Source organism: Leptonotus elevatus, chromosome 1 (assembly GCF_054856555.1).
Source record: "Leptonotus elevatus isolate MCC_2025b chromosome 1, RoL_Lele_1.0, whole genome shotgun sequence".
In the NCBI taxonomy this organism is placed as follows: domain Eukaryota; kingdom Metazoa; phylum Chordata; class Actinopteri; order Syngnathiformes; family Syngnathidae; genus Leptonotus; species Leptonotus elevatus.
In genome coordinates, this window is record NC_141239.1 from 20,258,681 (window position 1) to 20,283,030 (window position 24,350).

Here is a 24,350-nt window from a genome sequence, read left to right on the forward strand (position 1 = left end):
TACTTGGCCTTTCAAAACTCCAAGAATGCACTGTGTGATATATTTTCTTTTAGGATAAATACCTGAGCCAACGAAAATTAGCTCTTTTTTTTTTTTTTTTTCAATTATGCTTTTATCAAAACAGGTATTGTGTATAATAAACTGTAAAAATGTATTTGTACTTTTTACTTAAGTCAGTGTGAGGAATAAAACATTTTACCAACTCTTAGTCGCGATTATAGATTGTTGTAAGTACACCTCTGCATAACATTGTATCCTTATTAACTTTAAATAAAACAAAATAAAAGATATACATTAAAAAAGTACTATTAACTAACATTGTTTTTTTTAGTCTGTAACAGAAAACATTTAAATTAGCCTGCTATTAAAAATAAATAACATGAGCACCACTGCCACTTACTGTAGCGGATGTGCAATTACACTTTATTCTAGTACAGAAAAAAACAACCACCAACTACTACATTTAAGAGTCTCTACTTTTTTACTTGTACTTAAGGAGTCAAATCTACTTTTTTTCACTTTATTTATTTTTTTTTTTTTACACAACTTTCTGTTCTTTAAAAGTCCAGAATGAGACCTCGTTCAGTAACTAATTATGTAACAGCATGGACCCCAAATCAACCTTAAAAGTCGTTGAAAGACATGTGAAACGAACTCAACGTAGTGGCTGAGCAATATGGTGAGTGAAAAGTTTGTTATTCTGTCCTTCACACATTTTGTGTGTGCGTGGGTTGACGGACATGGAAGGCAGCTCGGGCAACACTGTTCCAGCTCATTAGCTGTGATTAATTGACGCGCGAGCTTTCCCATGCTCGTCCTTGCCTGGCCCGAACCTTGGAAGGGCACCCGTTGCCCCCTCACTGGCTACAGAATCATTTCTAGTGGTTTTGGCATACATTCACAGTACAGTTTAAACGTTTCAGGACACCAAGATCTGTTTTATCATCAAAGCTCTGTCATGTGTACATGTTTTAAAATGGTCAGTAGTAGAACAAATGCAATTAAATACGATTTTTTTTTTGTCCTACTTATATTCATACAAAATAATTGATATAAAAGACAAAAAAAGACTAGACCATTGTCAATAATGTGTTGTAAATAAACAAAAGTAATTTGAGGCTGGTTTGTTTGTTTATGGCTACTTAATATATTGCTGCTGCTACTACTAGTACTACTACTACTCCTGTCAATCATAATCAATATATCACTACTACTACTACTGCCAATCATAATCAATAAATCAAAAATAATAATAATGCCAGAAACTAATAATGAACAATTTACCTGTCATTGAATTAGCAATGCTACCAGAATATTTGTCATTATCACAATATTCAGAACAAATTTGATCTTTATTAGCTAGTAATATGTTATATTTAATTATTTTAACAAATGGAACAGTTACAGTCAATTGACTTGAGTACGCACACACACACATATGTACACACATATATATATATAAATCTACGCTATTATTTTTATTCCACTGATAATTTGATAGAAAACAGTCAATCTTTATTACTTTACAGTGCGTCATTTTTCCATTTTTATTAAGCACAAAATGAGGTGTTTGCCCAATTAAGCAAAACCAATAATACATGAATATACAAAACTGCATCTTGACTAAATAATTACTAAATAATAGCATAAAAAGTCAGGTCATCATTTTTATTGAAATGCAAATCTACTCCCTGTCTTTCAGAGGTAAAGGTGGTCCACAAGTGTAGCTTTGTCCAGCAGCATGTGATCTCCAATCCTTGACAGAGATTATGAGACTCCAAAACACCAGAGGCTTGTTCGCACACAAATATACATCCATGTAGGTCTCCTCAATTAAGACATAATAAATTCAGCGCTAGCCTTTGTTGTTCCCACTTATTGAGGAAATATGCTCTCTAATCCACTCGTATAAGAACCATCTGTGTAAATGTGTGTGCCCACCGAGGCTTGCTGGTCACTGGCGGCCTGCGCTCTACTGTATCTGCTCGGTGTGCGTGTGTGAACGTGTGTGTATGTGAGGGCATCAGTGTGAGAACAACTTATGTGTGAGCCGTTAGCCGGAGGCGTTCACAAGAGGATCTATCTCATCTCTAGTCTCTGCTCTCTTCTATTTCTCACTAAAATAAATAGCTCTTGTTTCTGTTGGGTCCTGTGCGGCGAGTGGACGCACGCACGCACGCACGCACGCACACACGCACGCACGCACGCACACATACAAGCAGGTTATTCTCTGGTGTCCTGTACATAGGAACATACATGGGGTAAATATATATATATACATATACACACACACACACAGTGTTAGGGTTACATATCGGCAAATCATATTCTCTGTAAGGAAGATTTTTGCTCACAACCTTGTGCCATTGTGTTAAATTAAATGAAATTTTACATATCAAAATTACTAGAGATATCGTTACGCTGTATCAGTGATTACTCAAAGAATGAATACACGTGCTTGTATCGGTCTTTTTTTTCATAAAATAAATGCATTTTATTTGCTTTTGGTAATTTTTCTTATGCAATGTGCAAGGTCACGTTAATAATTGGGCTTACCAGCTTTTCATGCAACATGATTTTTATGGTAAATTTATGACATTTGTTTTTGTTTGGTAATTGTATGCATGCTTAGCTCCAAGTTTTTAATTACCTACGTATTATGCAATTGGATGTAAATTTTCTTCCTGTATATCAAATGTAGGGTCATACTTTCAGTAGCTATTATATGGTATTGAGTTACTCTGTGATTCCCAAACCTGATGTACACAAGCATACAATAAATTATACTGATGTTGCTAAATTAGTAAAATGTCACATTTCTTGAAGATTAAATAATTTTCCATATTTTGGAGATATTTTGTGTGTGATCTCAAACTAAGCAATATATTTACACCCATTTAGAAAAAAATCAATCTGATGGGAATTCTTCAACAAGTTAATCCTTATTCTGTCTCACTATTGACCCCAAGTGACCACACATGCAGTTCATGAGCACACGCTGAACCTTGTGTTTAAATCCGGCGCTCGCAGATAATTCAGACGTAAATATGCTTAAAGCTGCAGAGGTTTCTTAATTTCCTGTGCGGGCCACACACAACTTCTGAGAGGTTTTTTTTTCTTTTTTTGGGGGGGGGGGGGGGAGATAAAGGCTGCTCTGAACCAAAGACAGAGAATCTGCTGTCATTTTTTCTTTCTTACTGTAGATTACAGACAAGGCTTCGTATCACACTTAACAAAATAATTACAACTTTATTGGAATTGAAGTGGAATTTTTGTTCTGCAGTTTCTTTGCATGAATGCGCTTTTATGCACATACACACTCTTTTATTCTCAGAGGAGAAGCGGAAAAAAATATTTTACAATAAAAGTAAGTGTTGATGTAATGCAGTACAACAGAATGGAATAAGCTTTTATTCGTCGTATATGTGAATATTAAATATAAATATACACATTAGCATGGAAAATTCAACGAAATAAAAAAGATTATATTATAATCTTAATATAATTTTTACATATAAACTTTTTTTTTTAGAGAGCTCAGTATTGTTTATTTGGTAATCTTACCGATTCAACATGTCATCATCATTGCTCTCTTTTGTGTGCGTGTGTGTGCGCGCAATGTGCGTGCGTTTGAGTTTGTGCTCATTAATTCACCTGAAACCTATTAAAAATCCCGTACCCTTCACCTAAACCGAAGACTTCAGAATCCCGCTAGAGTCGTGAAGTTGTCAGGAGATCCGAGGAAGGATCAAACAAACAAACAAACAAAAAAGTGAAATCCTGCACCGACCAGACATCACCTACAAACCAGATTCTTTCACCGATTTACATATAAACCTTAAAAAAATAACGTTTTCAATTCATTATAAAATACAGTATTAGTTCATATAAAGAAGTCAACGTAAAAAGCCACACAAGACATGTGGATGGAGAATTATATACAGTATATTCTCAATCTTATATATCAAAAACTGTGGGTAAATATCATAATATATCACCAAATTTATGCATGTAACCCATAATGAAAACTGTCATCCACAGTTGAGTGGTATTATCCAGAATTCCAAATGTTCTATCCTATCAGCAGCAGGCAGACAGTGTTTGTTATTCCTGTAATTGCTTTCAGACAGTGAACAATTGCTGGAGATTCAAACTGTCACTGCTCCGACGAATGCAAAGAACACTTTGGGGGTGGTGGAGGGGGAGTGCAGAGAAAAAAGCGGGAATTGTAGCGGCCCCCCGGTCCGCTCGTGCACAAGAACTGCGGGATAAACAGAGCGCTCATTGTGTCTACAGCTCTGCTCTTTGTCGCCCCCCTCCACACACCGACTGTCCTTCACCACAGGAGCAACTTCATAATTACAGCATGAATCACTTTGCAATGTTTTAGTAGACTTAAGTAGGGACACACAAATTTAATGAAATAGAACTAAAGTCAATCAGTGTCTACCCTATAATTCTCAAATAGCCTATAACAAGTTTCAAAAACTGTTTTTCACTTGTGAAATATATACAGTGGACCCTGCAGAGTCACCTATACATATCAATCATAGACAGATTGTTGCTATTCATAGGTTTTTGTATAAAAAAAAGAAAATAAGTAATTTCCTGCTGCTTGTTGAGGCCGGAATACTAGTTCAAGCTTTTGTGCCCTCCAGGCTGGCTTATTGCAACTCTTTGCTAACAGGTAGCCCAAGCAAGTCTGTAAAGACCCTCCAGCTGGTCCAAGATGCTGCTGCACGAGTTCTAACCAGAACCAGGGGGAGAGATCATATTTCGTATGTACTAGCATCCAGCACTGGCTTCTTATCAAATTTACAATTAAATTGAAAATCCTCCTTCTTACTATATGACGCACTATAATAAGCACTTTTTTAAAGCTGATGCCCATTCTGATAACCAATTACAGTACTAGTCTTATCGTTGTTGTTGTTGCTGCCACCATGGTACTATTGCTGTTGCTGATGTGACTGATGTGCCCATTGTTCTTCCTCCTTGCCCTGCTCGGCCCCACAAAGCCTGTTTGAGGTTTCTTCTTTGGAGGGAGTTTCTCCTTGCTTCTGTCGCCAAGTGTTTGCTCATGTTGGGGTCACAGGAGTGTTGTTCTTGACCTGTTCGATGTGAACTTTTGAGAACAGAATAGGAACTCGTTCCCCAGCAAGGCACAAAGATATGCTAAAAGTGCGTAGCTGCTTAGTTCAGTGCTAAAGGTTAGGTTCTGTAGAAATTATGTGGCTTATCTGAAAATCTAGAAGCAAACTACACCAATGTAAACTATGTACTTGAACTAGCCAAAATGCTATGCTGTTAGTAGCTCATGCTGCTAACATTTTGCCGCTCTCATGAGGACTTGACACTATCTGTGGCATTAGGTTATCCAGCTAAGCAATGAGGCTGTGTATGTAGTCCTGTTTGCCATGTTTGTTTGAATAAGACTTTAGCTTTTGAATGTTTTGTTTTGTTGTGTCATAGTAAATAGTCCATCTTGAACTTAAACCCAAAGTCCGCTTTCGCTATTTGTTTACCATTTAAGCAGCTTGAATGAAACTTGAATGGGTTACAAATTGTACTTTTGCCGAAAAACACGTCATAGTCCAAAAAAAAGAAAATTATATTTGATAATAATGATAAATTGTATTTGATAATTATGGGAAATGGAATGCACATATATAGCACTTTATCTACACCAGTGATTCTTAACTATTGAGCCACGGCCCAACCGTGGTTTTGTAACTCTGGGCCGCAACGGCTGCAGGCTTTTGTACACATGTAGCAAGGTATTTTTTTTAAACCAAATATTTTCTCCACTCCCCATGCTAGGACGGTGTCAGAAGCCAACTACCAATTAACGACAAAGGTGTTGAAACATTGGCTAGATGGGCTTTATTGACTGATTACTTAACAGCTTAATATAATACTCATTAAAATGTTGAAAAGGATTAGAGTGCCACCTATAGTAGTGGAGGCAAGCAAATTTTCGCCCATGAATGTATTCCCCTCCTGGGGCAAAAGTAGTTGGATTAAATGCATTTAAGCTTACAGCAGTAGTTTATCCAAACTGTGCAAACACATAGACGAGAAGGTGATGAGTTAGCAGTCAGCAATTACCGCTCAATACTTCACATGTGGAAATGGATGATTGATGCGGGACGTTTCATTTCCACACCTCTAAAAGGTCCCTTTTAGCGGCGGCACCCAGCACGCCGCAGAGTGGGTGCGCTTCAAAGACCGCCGAGGGGATCTGGCCTTCCTGCTCGGCCTCTCCGGGACAAGAGTGGCTTTATTCTGCGGGCAGGGTGTGTATGGGGGGTGGGTGGTGGGAGGTGGGGATACAGGATTCCACACCTGTGTTTGCTCCATTCCCAATAATTGAGAGCCCGTGCTATTTTCAGCACCGAGCACAAAGTGGCTCACTCATATGGATTTCGGGGCGAATAATCTTGGCCCCAAACTGGATGTGGCTGGAAAAGGCAGAAGACGCGTGGATTAGAAGTGCAGGGGTCTGCAAATATGCAGCGGCATATGAGCGTGAAAGACAAACATCGGCCAAGGGGAACAGAGATGTATGGCTCAATTGTGACTGGTACATTATTAGCATCGATATGTCTCACATTTCAAGGTGCATGTGATGCAAATCATCCTATTGGTTTGACGTGTTTTTCAGGCTTTCTGTGAATGGTATTACACAGATTGGGCACGCTCGTTAGTTAATTAGCATGTTATTTCAGAAAATTGGTTTAGGTATTTTTATTATTATTTTTACATTGTTATTTATTTCTTTTTCACAATGTTTTTTGTAGTTTGGCTGGCCCTGCGACTTACACTCAGGTGCGACTTGTATATATAAAAATTAATGCTCTGACTTTTGCCAAACTCTTCTGGTGCATTAATGCCGGTGGCCAGAAGGTGGCGGTAATTCAACAAAAGTATTTGCCAAGTGCCAAATGAAAGTAGAAGAAGAAGCTAGTCATGGCAACTAATGTGTGACTTTTCCCTAGTTTAGCATGCGGCTTCCTTACACCCACTGATTTGAATATATGACTAGATAGCTGATAGGCCAAGCCTTTTGTAGCTGCGAGGCCGCCATATTGCTAGAAACGTTTCTCGGCATACAATCCTATACATTTACAGTATAAAAATGGGAGAACATTTGAGACAGTCTTTAGTAAAAACGGCATGATTTATGACGTTTTAAATTTGTTAAACATAAACAAGAGGGCTTTTGAAGGAGACATTTTACAACTTGCCTTTGAATACATTTATAAATTACATGCTTAATTATGTTTACAGGAGGAAACTTGTATATTTTTATTAAAGAATTATAACTAATTCAACGAAAGATGCCTCTGCCAAATCTAATATTGGGGTCTAAGGTACTGAGTGATAAAAGAAAAAGGGAGCTTTCAAAGCAGCACATACCGTCCACTTGGTAATTATTTTTTTTTTACTTGTTAAAAAATAGTGACCACCTCGCCACAAACCCCCCACTCTGCCCCCGGCCTTATACTAACTGCCTATGAGCTGTATATGTCTAATCTGTACGTATATACCGTATTGTTTATCAGTAGTCTGCTCGCGAGATGGGTGGAGCAAGATGGCCGCCCTGTCGCTTCAACGGCTGCCACGGGCGTGAATGGGCTATTGGCTATCCAGTCATATACACTATTCAGATCAGTGCTTACACCACAACAAGGAGCAATAACCGACCAGGATTCTTCATTTGGCCATAATGTGACGCGGGATTCTAGTTAAGGTAAAGGTAAAATAATATTTTAAAAGTTGTGCCGTATTAGTGAACAGCCGTAAGCTTCCAGTTCATATTTTCTGGTATTGTTTTTAATTTCAGAACACACAATGTAACAATCTAAGGTAATGCGCACAATCACAGATAAAAATGAAACTGAGAAAAAAGAAAAGTGGACTCGAGCCAGTTCCTTGTTACTGTGCAACGCCGAGTTATGGCGGCGCCGGGTCAGCCCGAGTGCAGGAAGACCTCCGAGTCTAAACAATCGCTCACTTTGTCTTCTGATGGGCCGCCGCTCTGACTTTTTCCCACAATCCCCTGGAAAGTCTTAATTGATAGACGTACTAGGTGGCCACGAAACTCATCACAACAAAATGTTCCAGATGTAATTGAATTTTGCTGAAATATTCGCCCCGCCTGCCATTGCAAGCCGTGCGTGCTGTGTATTTGCGCCAAGCGACAATGATAGATTTAGAGTTATGTTACGCGTTACATGACAGCCCCTACGCCCGCCAGTTCATTATGATATTAATGGGGTGGGTTGAAAAGGCCAAAACATTCCTCACTTTTCATACGGCCTTAACCTTGTTAAACCTTTCGAAAAAGAAAAAAAAAGCATGCAACCCCGAAGAATCCAAATGGGAACCGTTTTTATTTAAAATATTAACTGGCTGTCCATGCTAGCCTGGTAATTTATTACACAAAGGCGGGAATTGTGACAAATCATTCAGCTTGGCAAAACGGGCCGTGGCAAAGTTCAACAATTAGGCTGCTGCATAAAAATGGTCAACTCCCCCAGCAGTGGGCGTGTTGGATTTATGTTCGCTCGACGAGTTAGCGCGCACGTTCAAAGGGCGGTATAGGCGAGCGGGAGGTTGACGCATGGGGAATGTGCACAAATATGGTGGAACACACACGCGTTTTGCAGTAAATCTGAGCGGCGAGTAGTGGTCTTTTGGGTCGGGTGATGGGGGGGGGGGTGTCTTTTGGAATTGGTCAGCGAAGGGGTGTTGAGTGAAGGCATAGCTAAATAATCAACCCGAGACGGGGGTCAACTCTTTCCAAGTCATGTGTGATGCTAAAGAGGCCAAAAAAGGAGAAGATTTTGTTATTTTTGCAAAATAGTCAAATTACAAATCACCTCTTTCAGTTTTGCTTTGAACAAAAAAAAACTCCAAAACTCCAAATAGAAAAAAGCAGCTCAGACATGTTATATTTTGACTTCCAGTCAGCCAAGCCTAAACCCTCTGTCAATATTTAGCTTTCTTTTAATGGGGTCATTTTATGCTACTGTCTGACTGTGATGGCCAATGAGTAGCTACTTGCTCAGTGTCACACTGGAAAGTGTACCTGGGAATAGCTGAGTCAAATGCTGCAGCCTTACAATACATACAGTACAACACGTGTTTCTTAACATCACTAACAACATTTCAAAATTTATTTTTGTTTATTTTGGGGAACATGTTCCAGTCCAACCTGCAATATGTGAAAATGTGCAAAATAGAGAGGCCATATATATGTTTTGTTTGTTTTGTCTGTTTTTATTCATTTTTCCTTTTGGACAATCGAAGAGACAATTTACAACATTCACTTTTCACATACAATTATACCCAAAAGAAAAAGGGCTGATGGGATGAAGCCGAAGCTTATAAATTCCCGTTCCCAGAATGCAATAAGACGCAGATAACAGAGTGGTCACATATCTCGTTGTGTGGATTATCAAGTTGTTGATTGATGTTTATCTTCCCAATTGTCTTTGTTGATCAAAATGTTGATTTGTTCTCTTGTTGATCAGTTTCGTCCAGTAGCATTGGATAGCTAAGGATAAATGGCAGCCGGCATCCAGCCTCACCCTTCAGTCGGTTCCTTCCTCGTCTCGATTTCTGAACATATTTATATTGTAAACACTTAAAAAAATTTTTTTAAAAAAAATAAAACTCCCATATGCTTTAAATACATTTTAAAACGTATTAAAACAAAATTTTAAAGTATTCCTTATTGCCTGTTCCCACTTTCGATCGTGCCGTCCTCCAAAAAGAAGCTAAGTTTTCATGCTACATGGATTGTCACACAATTTAACTGAAAAACTAACTGAAACACTGACACGTAAACCAAAAGAAAATTTAATAATGTATATTTAAACAGCAAAATATTAAACTAAACCATGTGGTGCTGACATACAGAATAATGTGAAACGCTGTCAGGCGACCTGAAATTTGCATAGAGATTACGGAAATTATAAACCATTCAACTGCTGCTTCTTCAAAGGAGAAGTCAAAAATTTTCTTTGCAAGAATATGTTCTATTCCCCCCACATACACTAATCTAAACACGGCATTGTGATTAATATTGCGTTTGTTAGAAAATGATTTAAGTAGCAAAATCCACCAGTTTTTAGTCATCTCAGGGTGCGGCCATTTTGACTGAAAATAACATGGGCTCAGGTATCAACCAATCACGTTTCACCCGTTTTCTGGGTTTGGTCATGTGACGTTCGCAAGCTGAGCCCCTGGACTCTGATGTAATTTTTAGTCAACAGCAGAAAAACGCAAAATGGCTGCCTGTATAAAATACTTTGCGCTGTGGGGACAACAAATATTACTCAAGTTTAGTTGCTCGTAAAAAAAGAAAAAAAGTGTGTTTTTGTAAGCACATATGCTATTGAAAATACATTTATTTTAGGGTGACTAAATGACCCTTCCAAAATTCACTCGGTACCCCCTGAGAAAGTCAAGAAAAAGTTTTGCCACCAATACCTACCCTCCTATCAACACAGAATTGGATGGTCACATCTATCATAACAAGTCGCATGAAAAATTCTCAAGGACCAATGCATGAAATGAACAGAAGTCGTCCATTTTGGTTTGAAGCAGCCATTTTAGTTTCCTATTTTGACAAACTTCTATTAAAGAATTCATCCAAATGAGCCCCAATCGGAAGCCGGTGTCATAGACAGGCAGGCGACACTAAATTTATTTATTTAGTTTCCATGCGAGCTGTCATTCAACATCTCAATGCAGTGCTAATGATGTGGGGGATTTCTTTTTCTCGTATCATTGTTGCGCTTGACAATTGAATATTTATACTCATTCAACCTAAACCGCATAAAAAGTCTTAAATGGTTTCAACTTTTGTTTTGCCAAGTAATGAATAATAAATGTGAGCTGAGTGAGACAAGCAGGCAGGTGATTCCCGCACTGACTCCTGACTGCTCAAACCACACAGGTTTTATGTTGTGTTTTTACGGAGTGACCTCTTTTTAACCCTTCTCCACTAATGAAGACCAGACACACACACACATACAACGTGTGGATGTTGTGTATGTGTTGGCACAACACATACGATTCGTACTGAGAATGTACCTCACAGTGGATTTGCGTGAACTTTGTTGAAATATTACTAGTACTGTACATTATGGAAACCATCACATTCAATGTGTGTAAGTATAGAGTTCTGTTCTGAACGTGCATGTTTTATTTATTTATTTTTAAATACCCCGTGGCACAGGAAAATGTTTTTATTATTTCCTGAAACATTTGCATGTTTGGGATCAACTGCAGAAGTCCAGTATGGTCATAGTGGAAAAATCATTTAAAGGAAAAGACAACAGCAATAGTTAAGAAAATGTTCTTTACAATAATATTTTGTGTGAAGCCTCACTAGTCTAAACACGATATTCTGATTAATATTGCGTTTGTGGAATATGAGTTAAGCATCAAAATCCACTTATTTTTATCCATCTCATAGGGCGGCCATTTTGTTACTTGCCGTTGACTGAAAATGACATCACAGTTACTCAGGGCTCAGGTAACAACCAATCATGGCTCACCTGCTTTCTGAAGCTGAGTTGTGATTGGTTGTAGAAATTCACAAGCTTACACACGGGCCAGGTAAATGCTTGAAGGGACCCTGAAAATATTAAGGGGCCTCATATATGCTATTTTTCACTTATTAGAAACTTTAAAGTCACAATGTGTATTATTTAGCCCCATCTCGTGGTAATCTCATAATTCATACAGTTTAAAAATCCACTATTGATGTCAATAATTTGCAAAAATATATGTTTTATCAACATAATTTTTTTTATATAATCATAGGTCTAGTAATGGCTAATTCTATTCTGCTGCCATCTTTCTGCTACAGATAGCGGAAGGAGAAAACTTTGCGAGTGTAGTTAGCCTCTGGTTGGTGCTTGCAGCTTGTATCGAATCCAAAGGGTCGACCATCGCTTACCTTCCACAGTGGGGACCTGCAGGTGGTCGTCGCTGAGTCCCGTGATTCAGGCTCCCGCCGCTTAGCTTTGCCTAGCTTCTGCTGGTGGCGGCCGTGGCTCAGGGTGTAGAGACGGTCGTTCAGTAACCAGAAGGTCGGCTGTTTGATCCCCGCTTTGCCCAAGTCATGATTCGTCGTGTCCTTGGGCAAGGCACTTCACACACATTGCCTCCAGTGCTACTCACACTGGTGTATGGAAGGTGCGAATGTTTGGTGGTGATCGGGGGGGCCGTAGGCGCACACTGGCAGCCACACTTCCATCAGCCTGCCCCAGAGCAGCTGTGACTACTTAAGTAGCTTGCCACCACCACAGTGTGAATGTGTGAGCGCACAAATAATGCAACCACTGTGGAGCATCTTTGATTATCTGATTAGATAGAAAAGCGCTATATAAATCCAATGCATTATTATTATTATTATTATCCTGCTAGCCATGCTTGTTAGCCACTCAGCGAGTTCTTGCTAGCCAGTCTTGCTCGCTCATTCCCTTCCACCATACTAAACTAGCAGCTTTGCTGTTTTCTGGGCCCTGCAGACCCACCCAAAATAGGTTTCAGGAGGAGGGACGGGGGCTTGTGAAAAAAGTCGCCTGTCATCTTTAATAACACCATCACTTCCCATCGGAGCAGTGACGAAATCATACAGTTTCCCACCAATGTACTCACAAGGCGCAGATATGGAAATGACTGCAATGTCAGAATGTTAAGTTTGCAAAAATTGCCTCTTGTTGGAAATTGCAGCTGGAGAGATGGAGAGGAAAGCAGATCATTAAAACTGTATGGAAATCAGAAATAACGCAAGTTAGTGGCAGCTGCAAAACTAAATCACATACCCGACGCAAATGTTGCAGTGATACTGCAAAATAATGACTTTCCAGATGGTTCCCTGATAGCCACATTTACTTGGAAGTTACGTGGGATTTCATTCCATCGCGCACTTTGGCTTCTAATATGTGGAAAGATAAAATAATTTTAGATAGGATGGCATCCAGCAGAAGTCGAGACAGAATGATTCATGGGAACTACATTAGGAGATAAAGTTTGGAAATTCTCCAATATAGCTCGAAATGAAAACTAACAGGGTGGTCAGTACTACACGCATATGATGTCACACATTCTGGTCCTGCTTGTCCCGCCGGCAGAACACGATCAGTTCTGCCACACATGAGCGTTTTACATTCACACAGTAACACACATGTTTTGCAGGCCAATGTTCAAATCAGCAGAGTGGACGTCCACCATCATTTAGCTGTCAGAGGTGGAAACAAAATAGATGAGGAATGAAGTGTTGGGACCGGCCTGACCTTGTGCATGATTGCCTCCTAAATAGCCAAGACTGAAATTGGGCATTTTACACCCTGGCAGCTGCCCAAGACGCAATTTGTCCCAGTATGGAGGACAGCATGGCTGGAGTAGCACGCCACGTCAAATAGCAATTTCCTGGGCTCTCTCCAATCCAACTTAACGGAGAACCCGAGCACAGTACAGTATTTGTCAAAATTCACTTTGGATCAGCAGTGCAAGTCGTGAGTGATTAAGTAGTCAGTCTGCCCTCACCATACAGAGTTCATATTCAAACATAAATGACTATTTGGGGAATATGCTTTAAATTATGTACTGTACCTGCACTGTATTAAGGCATAAGGATGTGGTATGTTTAAACATGTAATAGTTTGCGTTGTCTCACAGGAAAAAAAGGTTCCCGCTCTAGTTTTTATTTAGTGTTAGTTTGGGGGGGGGGGGGGGGGGGGTAATAAAAATCTACCAGAACAGGCTGCTACATGTGGTCCTATACCAATATCTTTTTATTTAGACACGATGAAGCAGCATGTGGCTCATTATCCTAAGATTTTTTTAGGGGACAATTTTGCCTGCTTTCTAGAAATAATCTGAAAAGATGTTTTTCAGTGTTTATTGGAGTATTATACACTGTTTACTTGTTTACTGTTCCTATGGCAGCTACGTACTGTACACATGCCAGATTGGAGGACAAGAATATTTCCTGAGTGAGATAAGGAAATCCTGAATGACTTTCAAATCTTAGCTATGGAAAATATGTTTTTCTGACTGGAGGAAGTATTAGTGCTGTACTCGAGACTTGATGGTGTGCGTTTTCCCATCTTTTTCCCCAAGTGTTGTCCACTCAATAATCCATATTCTATAGTGCTTGTGCTCTTTTGGCGTGGAGGTGTATCCACAGTATTCCACCTGACTTTGGGCCAAGGTTATTATAATTCACAAAAACAAAAAGTACCAAAATAAAAACACAATTTCTTTAAAAAGAAAAGAAAAGAAGAAAACTCAAAGTAAATTTTACGTTTATAAAACTAGCTACAAATAGCTATAATTGTAGCGAAAATGTTCTTCATTTCCATCTTTGTCAATTAATATAATATAATACTTAAGCTTTCGACATAGTATTTATTTCGGCGTTACTTTACATCCATACAGGAGACAGTAGGTCAAACAGTTGTTTGAGAATTATAACTTACTTTATGGGACAATTATTTTTCTTTTATCATGCACTCAACAAATACTGCATATAATAAAAAACTAAAACTAATACTACTACTACTAATAATAATAAAAACTAAAATGGAGCATCTTGGAAAAAAAAGAAGACGAAGAAACTGGCTAGCATACACATCTGGAACCAAATGTGAATACATTAGTAGGTGATCATATGACTTGCAGTAACCTTCCAGTTTCGTTGCAGGTCATTTTACCCCATTGTATATAAGTCAGTATAAGTATTCTTACTGTATTTAGGAGTTAGTGTATCAACTATAAATATAGATTATAGTGGTGAGATAATCATGTATAAGGTATAAAAAATGTTTATCAGGATTTGAAATTGAACCTAAGAACATTATTAGTTTTTCCTGACAAAGGAACTTAATAACAATAGTGTTAAGAGTCAGGCCTGACCAATATTGACTTTTTGAGGTTGATACCAATTACAATATTTGGCAGAATAAAATTCTGATAACTGATTGATGGACTGATTAACCTTAAATAAATTCATAATGAATAAAATATTTTTTTGGTCCCTTAATGATGAGAAAGATATGATTTACAGGCAGAACATATGACTGTTTTATAATATTTTTATCTTTTATTATTCATTGAACCAATTTTTGTTTGGGGGGCGGGATGTCATTAACTTATGTGTTAATATGTTTAAAAACAAAAGGCCAATTTTAAAAGACCAATTAATCGGTTGGGCTCTACTGATGAGCGTGTTTATTATCAGGCATTTTTATCTCTGTCATGGCTCCACGAGTCCTCAGGTTCATGGATAAGCTACTGTAAAGTGCATAATATGCGGCCCCTTACCTTAGTTATTTGGTTAGTTTCGGAGTTTAATCCCGAGGCGCACCTTAGTAGCATCTGCCCTGGAACTTGTGGGCTTAAGACCCTGAGCTAGGATCAGTTCAAGTGGAATCCAACCCCGAGCTGTCTGTTTGAGGGGTCTGGAACTAATCGATGAGAGGGGAGCATCTGTGAAAGAGATGTTCAGTGAGGCCGGAGCCAGCGGGGCTACTGTCTGAAGGGCCCCGTTCTGGTATCACAGTGCCGCATTACCACCTGATACGGCGGCCGAGGCGGCTTTGATGCAAAAAGATGCTGACACGTGAAACATTTTACACTCAAACATCCCACCCCTGCTGGCCATTTTGATCATCTCTGCTGCGTTACCCTCATCTTGTTTCTTCTGTCCTGTCCGTGTGGAGTCTCCTTCTCATGTCTTTTCTATCAGTTTCTGCGTTAAGTCTTTCCCCTCTGAACTCAATCCCCAGTCTGGCCCTCCGCTTGAGCCCCTCAGCTGCTGGTCTGCTCTCACACTAACCCCCTTGTTTATATGTGGGACGCAATTAAGTCGAAGCCAAGTCGAAGAGTCCCAGAGAGAGCGACAAGAGTGCAAGCTTGTGAGTCAGATTTCAACTTCGGCGCTCGCCCACGGTCCTTCCCGCCCCATATTTCTCCTTTACGCCTTTTCCCTGCGTCTTCTCTGCCCTGCCTGCCCTCTCTTTTTGACTTTTTACTCTTTGATTATCATCTACATGGCGAAATAATTAATTAAAGCCAGTAATTGATGGATTTATTTTTTCCGTTGTTCTGTGGGAGAGTATTAAGCAAAGATGACTTCAACACTCTGCAATTCGAATCAATATTAATGATACAACATAACGTCAAAGTCACGACGTGATGAATGCAGAAGTTCAAAACAATCATTTAAATCCACGCATGCATATTCTCCCCTCATTGTTGTCAGGAAGAAAGTGCTCGCAGTTGTCCACATGTGTGGTCCAGTGGCCCAGGGGAGCCATCGCACAATCCCAGACACACGTGTGCAGGCAGAAGCAGTAGTGCAATTGCAAGTAGGTAAACACGGCTCCGACTGGCCACTGCACACACTCCTCACAGAAACAATGCACAGTAAGCCTAAATTACAAGCGAATAGATTTGATTTTTTCCCCCTCTCCTAGTCTCATGTGAAAATACTTTAATTTCAATGAAATGCCAAAAGTCATACATCAGTCATGTAGCACACAAAAATGCAAACTGTGACTGTAAAACAACAATTTAAACTCCATTCCACTACAAAAGTATACAACAGTGTCAACCGCTATTAGTAGAGTAGAGTATTTAGTAATTAGTGTGTTAATTTTGAGTTAATTTAAAGTTCCTTTAACGCCACTAATTTTCTCAACGCGTGATCTATGACTGCCCCTTACTTGGAAAGCCTGTATGTATATATATATATATATTTGTGGAGAGGGGTCAAGTTGTATTTCACGATTTAAAAAATGTGCAGAATTTCACAAGTTACTTCCTGTTAAAGATTAGATAGCTCTTAATATGAAAAGAAAAATGCACTGAGCTGTCACCAGCGTCTTACAAATGCAATCATGCCATCTAGTGGCAGAAAAATGACCAACACAAATCAATATCACACTCGTTTTTTACAGTACAGTGCATCTTTTTTAATTTTAACTCATTTTGATAATTATTATCAAATTACTGTATCATTGACTAAAAGATGCGGCCATATTTCTATTAGTTCAACATTTTTTTTGACTTTTATGTTAACAATGTATGAAAACTTACATTTTATTGTGCATTTAGAACAGATTAATCGCAAGTTAACTAGGGGTGTTAAAAAAATAGATTCTGCAATGTATCGCAATTTTACAGTGCACAATTCTCAAATCGATTCTATATGCGGCCGAATCTATTTTTAGACATCAATTTTTGATGGAAATATTCAACAAAATGTCTTACTTAGAGTTAGGGTTCACACTTTAAGCATGGAAGAATGTTCTAATAATGGAACATTAAGCCTTAATATTTTATTTCAGGGCTGTTCAAACATGAAACAGACTGCAACCTGTTTGTTAAATACAGTAGTTCAGTTATAAGCCTGAGGTTTCAGATATATACATTTTCATACAAATCTCACAGTGCACATGTACAAGTTTACTGGTTAGTATTTTCTAAATTTGAGTAAAAAAAGAAGAAGAAAATCGCAATAATCAATTTATAGATTTTGTATCGGGATTAATCGACATTGAATCAAATCGTGACCTATGAATCGTGATACAGATTGAATCAACAGGTACTACGCAATTCACACCCCTACAGTTAACTATTGAAGTCATGCGATTAACTAAGAACATTTTAATTGCCTGACACCCCTAGTATTTATACAATTAATAGTGCTGAATTTGAGTTTTTATTATAGTTAGTTATGTATTTCAGTTGGAGGTTCCCCCCAATTTAGCTAGTTTTAATTAGTTTTTAGAGTGAGTTTGTTATTTGTATTATTTTTAGGTTTTTTTTATGTTTCATTTTTGTTTAGTTTTTCTGAATTTTAGTATTAGTTTTTTCAAAAAAGCTTCGATTTAAATTAGTTTTTCTTACTTTTAGTTGTAGTGTTTTTTGTGTGTGCGTAATTCTTGTGTGAGGGATTAAAAAAAAACATCACGGTAAGTCCTGTGTAGTAAATATTCAATATGTTTTTTTAAAAGCATTTTAAAAATAAGATTTTAAAATAGATTTAAAAAGTACGGCATATGTATAATATATAAGAAAAATAAAAGTTTGTAAATTGAGTTTTATATTTAGTAGGCTATTCTATTTCAGTCTCTCTCCCATACCAGAATCACCTTTCAATTACTTGAAAACTTTTTTTAAATTCAGGTTATTATTCATTTTGGGGAACAGAGCTTCAGAGCAGAACAGAGCTATGATCCCAAAGGAGAACACTTTTATGTTGATTTATGTGCACAAATCTTTATTTATAATTAAATTATTTCTTTCTTTTTTTTGTTTTATCTTTTTTAATTTTCAAATAAAAATGTCACAGCCATTCTAAACACGTGTCCGCTGGCTTACCATGAGCGACATTATCTGGTGGTTATTGGCTGCTGCCTGATAACTTCGCTTCAAACTCCCAGACGACTGTTCAACCTTCCTTCTTCCTTCTCCATTGCTGTAATACCGAAATAAATACAATTTAAAATCAACCCCAAAGGTTCATAGATTAAATGATTTGCCAAAAATACAAACGAAGGACATTTTTGCTTTGTAGTTGGTTTTCATTTTTTATAAAGCATTTTAATTTTTATTATATTTCATGTCAATGAAAATGTTACGTATGTTATGACAAACCAGTCCATGGTCTAGCTTCCCTTTGGCTTAAAATCAGCTTGGAAAGGCTCCAACTTCCTGCAATGCACAACAGGATAAGCCGTATTAAAAATGGGTGAATGCATAGTTTGTTAGGAGACAACATATAATCAGCTAAGGTAAGAGCCACACTGATGATTCTTCTGCAAAGCATTATTCTGCTAAATTCCCTTTTGTCATAGAAACAGGAGTTCAGAACATTCCCAGAGTGATTTCCTAATCCTGTTAACATATTATTTATACATAGTTGTGAATTAATTGAGACATTAAATAGCACATATATGTGAATCAGATTCATGGCTAAATGTATTGATCATTCATTTCCTCCTAAGAATTTTTTTTGCAAAATGCCCATGCCTGGTGTTGAGCCAGTATTTTTTTTCATTTATGATAGATTCATCTCGGATTCACGTAAGACAGTGAATATTAGCACCATATACAGGTCATTACTAGCTTGCACTCTACTCAAATTGTAATAAATAATAGATTTATACATGGCTGTTACACAAAATAATATAGCGTTGTTACTTCTCCACGTCCATCGAACATGGCATCCCCACAGTGGAAGTAAGTGTGCTTCACTTTCACGTGGGAGATGCTCCGGGGATGTGCAGCGCCTTGACTGACAGGGGGGATAAACAGAGGGACCGTCCCTGACCTCCCATCACCGCTCACCAGGAAGACGAATAGCCCCCCCGTCGGCCCTGAGCAGATAAAATACACCCATAGCATCTTCAACACCATGTGTGACAGCCATCACGGGTGGCCTATCAGCAGGAGGCGCAGGGAAGGGGTGGGGGGAGGAGGTCATGGGGTGGGGGCACATTAGGCACATATCAGCAATTAACTTGCAGGTTTATTTTTCTTCCTGCTTTAACGCCTGGATACCAAGGTACATTCATCCTGCGTGTTGATTGGATAAGGGAGAAGAAGTGAATCGTTTGCTCATTATCTGATCTGTGGTGCAATTTATTGACGACTATTAGAGGTGAAGATCAACATATGGACTTGTTTTTTCCAGAACTTTTCGTGTCTCATATGAAGATACAAGGCAATAGCCTCAATCTGTTGCCAAAAGTCACAGGCTCTAAAACAAGAGGTGGCAAACACATTTTTGTAAAAGTTACATTTTCTTAGAGGGCCAATATGATGTAAGTTTGATCGCCTTATATTAACAACTCAACTTCTTCTTCTTTTTTTTTTCAATTTTAATTTTATTATTTTATATTATATATATTATATTTTAGATTATTTTCATTGACATTTTATATTTTTATTTGTTAAACTTTATTTATTTAAACTTAGTGCTTTACAGTATATATATATATTTTTTTTTTATTGAATAATAAATTAAAACTACTGGCAGCATGAGCAAATTAAAAAGTGACGGACTTAACATTGAACCTTGGAGAACACCACAATCCGTGCTGTGTCTCTGATGAGTGTTCGCCCAGGGTCGTGTAAAATTCTCAAGTAGAATTGAACTCAGTTAAAAACAGTGCCTGAGATAACTAGTTTTGAAATCAGAAGCTGTTTAAAACATTTGTCAAATTATTGTTTAACATTTTTTTAAAAGAGGGGAACAATAGCAAAAATACTTATATCAATATATATATATTATATTGTATAGCAATATCTCAATGTATCTAAAAAAAGACGACAATTTGCCATGTTTGTATATTAGCAAGAAACATTAAGTTGCATGATTAGCTTCTGCACGCCACATGAAATGATGTAGTGGGCCAAATCTGGCCCCCGGACCTTAAGATTGATACAGGTGCTCAAAAATAGATTATTTGGGTTTCACATAACAATAATTGTGTAAAGCATAGTAGACATGTACCAATTTTTAACCTCTTAACCAATTTGTAAAAGGTTTCAGAGCAGATTGGGTGGAAAAATGTACTCTTAAAACAACCAACACCACAAGTTAATCACTCAGGATAATCTTTTGTCCCCTCCCTTTTGCTGTCTATTAAATAAAAAAAATTAACTTTTTTCATCCTTGGTGTTTAACACAGCTTGTGTCTCATTTATTTTTATTGGTTTGAACTTTGTTACAGTTTCAGTGTTTTTTTTTTTTTTAATGATCTTGCGTTTTATGTTTGATTTTTTAAAATAATGCATAACACTTTGTTTCAGATAGGTTTGTTTTGTATGTATGAAAAAAAATGAGTTGAGGTGAGTTGTTTTAGAGAAATTTGATCATCAGTCCTCTGTTATCTTAGACTGGAAGAGAGGGAAAATATATATCGGTATGAGTCCAAATATCCCATACACTAAATAAAATGGTTCATTAAAAAAATTCTGCAATCCTCACAATTAGCTTCACACGGGTGCCCCAGTATTTTAATTTTATTTATCTTTCTTCAGATTTCATTCTTTCTTGATTTCTTTCTTTCTTTTTATTAAATTAAGAATTTGATTTTAATTGTAATTTATGTTTACATAATCCCAATTACTGTAAAATACTGTGAATAACGCTTTTTTTCCCCCATTCATTGAACATATTTTTTATTTTAATTGGCTTGAACTTGCTTTCAATTAAAAACACACACACTGGCATGTACTGTAAAAAGAGTGCTCTCTTTTTTGTGTGCGTGACTTAACAGTTGAAGTAGGAAAGTTATTCTATGCTCTTCTGTCAGAAGCTTCTCTCTTGCATTCTAAGTGAGCGCAAAGCTTCTTCTGCATGCAAGCGGAGCTCGTGTGAAAAAGGGAAGGCCAGACCTCCAATTTCCTGTGTGAGCATTTGCTGTGGACGGGGAAGGCCAGACCCCTCTGCAGCTATCAGAAATCAACCAGCAAATGTCCCCCGAGCCACCCCCTGCCCTGACCGTACCCTCTCCCACCCCTCCTCCCCTTTCCTCTCAGCCCAGGCCCCAGGGCCGCTGTGGGTTAACCTCACTCAGCCATGACCAGAAAGCAGAGTGATATCTTACTCATCTAATCCCCCCTCAGTCGTCATGCAATAAAGTATGCCTTGCGACCTTTGAACCCAGTCAGTACCACTCTCCCCGCTCCCCACCCTCACTCCCACCAGCAACACTCCTAACCCTCCCCGTTCAGGGACGTGTGAAGACTTTTGGAATGACAGTCAGCAGCCCCTGAAACATTGCCACTGCCAAGTTTTTCACTGTTTAAATGTCACTTGTTCAATTCTTATCTGGAGGTTAATGTGGATTGTGTTCTGTGCAAAATTCCTTTGCGAACAACTCATTTAATGGTTCATGACGAACAATGAATAGACAAGGAGGGAGCCAAACTACAGATGAATTCCAATGAAGTTCGCGTTAGTTCTGAAGGGAAACCTAACTCGAACCCTTGCACACCCTTTTTCATGGCTAAATCTCGGAATGGTCAGACTTTGAGATAGAAATGAGCGGATGCAGACAAAAAATAAATAAAAATAAGATTCCGATTTCAAATATGTTTCACAATCTTTATTGGGTCAAGTTGACATGAAAATATCACAAATGCCAATTGAAATGATGATGACCTCGTCTCAGTTTAATTGTACCTTCTGCCGTATAGTTAAAAGACAATAATTGCTCTGCCTATCACTATTGACACTTTGCATTACGAGTCATATTGTCCCCCGGCGTGAGCGTAGCATCTCGTCCCAGAGACCCAGCCAGCGACAAGCTTTTGAATCAGCCCCGGTGTAAGGAGAAGAGACAGTATTGACTACATAATGACACGGGTCGTGCGCTGTGAATTCCGGCAAAGTCGGTTGATTAACTTGGTAAAAACAGTAGGCAACAGATGGTAAGTAGCTGTTTTCAAACTACCGATCTCCAACTTAAGTAAATATCGCGCTCTATGAGTGCCGACTAAATGTGTAACTTCGACTGACATGCGAATTTCGGTTGAAGTAGTAGATTCCATGGCTCTATGGGCAATAATAACTTTTAATTTGTAAAATAGCAGTCGCTCAGTCACTAAGTCTCTCACTAAATCTCTCCGGGTCAGGTCCACTTCCATTCAACAATCATTTATTTTCCGCCGTCCGTCATAGGGCAGTCACGTGATCACGGGACGTCAGTGCAAATGGCCAATACATTACTGGCATATGTAGATGAACATATTTGTATTACCTAAACAATTATTGTCTGACTAATTAAGTAGTAGTAGTAGTAGCAGTGTCTCCTTTGAGTATATAGCATTCTTGCTTATTGTAGTGCCTTTACTTGTGGGAAATGAGAGCCAGGAGAGAAAAGCAAAACACATAGACAATAGGTAGGTTTCCATTAGTGATGCACCGAATATCCGTCCACCGAAAAAATTTGGCCGAAAATGGCAAAAATGTACATTTTCGGCATTCAGCTGAAATAAAATTCAGGCCGAAAGAGGATGTTGTGGTGACGCAAGCAAAAAAAAAAAAAAAAAAAAAAACTGCAAGCAAGTGTATGTTTGAATTAAACACCAAACACGGGAGTGAGTGTCCGCCTTGATGCTGGCTGGCGTTTGTGAGTACCGGCAGCTTCAACAGTGCTTTCAACTACACCATGTGGTGCTCAAAACGCTTTGCAATGGCTCACATTCACACACCAGTGGTCAGCTGCTGCCATGCAGGCCGCTGCCAGGTCAACTGGGAGCAAATTGGGGTTCTGTGTCTTGCTCAAGGACACCCCAACTTGGTCACCAAAGGTGAGGATCAAACCCACCACCTCAAGGAGTGGAGACGAGCACTCTACCACTGAGCCATGCCACCCCGTTTAAATGTGTTTAAAGTATATGGGAGGAGTACTGTAAAACTTATGTTTCTGTTTTTTTTCTCATGGTCTTTCTGTATCACAGATTGTCACCTTCAGTGGGTGGGACTGGAATTTTTTATCCCGCACTGAACTGTGGTTCATGGTGTGGTGGTGTAAACATGCATATTATACTGTACATACATAATAACTATATTACTTCTATTGCATGTTATTCTAGAAAACCTCCCGTTAGTCAGTCTCTACTTTATTCCCATAGACTTGAATCAACATACCTCTGTTCCTACCTCATAATATGCCCAGTATTTGTACTTGTCATCCTTACACATCAAAAATTGAATTGGTCAGTCATTTGCAGCTTTAGTCTAGACAATATTGTTCATAGTGTCTGTAGTTTTGTTGTTGTTGTTATTTTTAAGTTCAGGTGACTGTTGCTGGATCTGGGAGTTCGCCTCAAATTAAAATTGCAATACTCAACCCCTCATTGATTAATTCATTGATGATCAAGTGCATCTAAGTACAATTTTTTTTGAATATAGTGAACACAGATACTTTCGGACAATCAGAGCATGAGAAGTTATATAAGACAAACATGAAAACACAGAGACCTTTGTAAGTGTTATAAGCTCAACTGGAAGTGTGCCAGGGTGTAAGCTTGTTCGATTCATCCATACAGTATGTAGTGGAGCAAGAAAGAGAGATCGTCCAAAACTGTTTAAAAAAGGGGTTCAGGACTCCCTTGCTCCAGCACATCTGGGCTTTATATCAGGCCTTTAATTAATCCTGAGTGAAGGCCAGCCAGTGACAGGCTGACTGGGCAGGCTCCAGTCCAGGACAGGGTCTGATTTATTACAAGTGAGCGCCAACCAGCATTGATTTATTTCAAAGTGAGCAGAGGAGAGGAGGAGGAACTGACTCTGGGGGGTG

General features: G+C 38.5%; 1 long non-coding RNA gene across 4 annotated transcripts in view; it reads left to right on the forward strand.

Annotated features, from left to right (window-relative positions):
• LOC147181191 (uncharacterized) overlaps window positions 1-24,350 on the forward strand; it is a 60,770-nt gene that overhangs the window by 31,048 nt on the left and 5,372 nt on the right. The window contains exons 4-5 of one of the 4 annotated variants that reach the window (XR_015096688.1): window positions 16,292-16,397; window positions 21,380-22,169. This is a non-coding gene — a long non-coding RNA (uncharacterized LOC147181191). Of the gene's footprint in view, window positions 1-16,291; window positions 16,398-19,270; window positions 19,485-21,379; window positions 22,170-24,350 lie in introns of those variants that run through there. The other 3 variants (XR_015096687.1, XR_015096686.1, XR_015096689.1) reach the window with 3 other exon arrangements.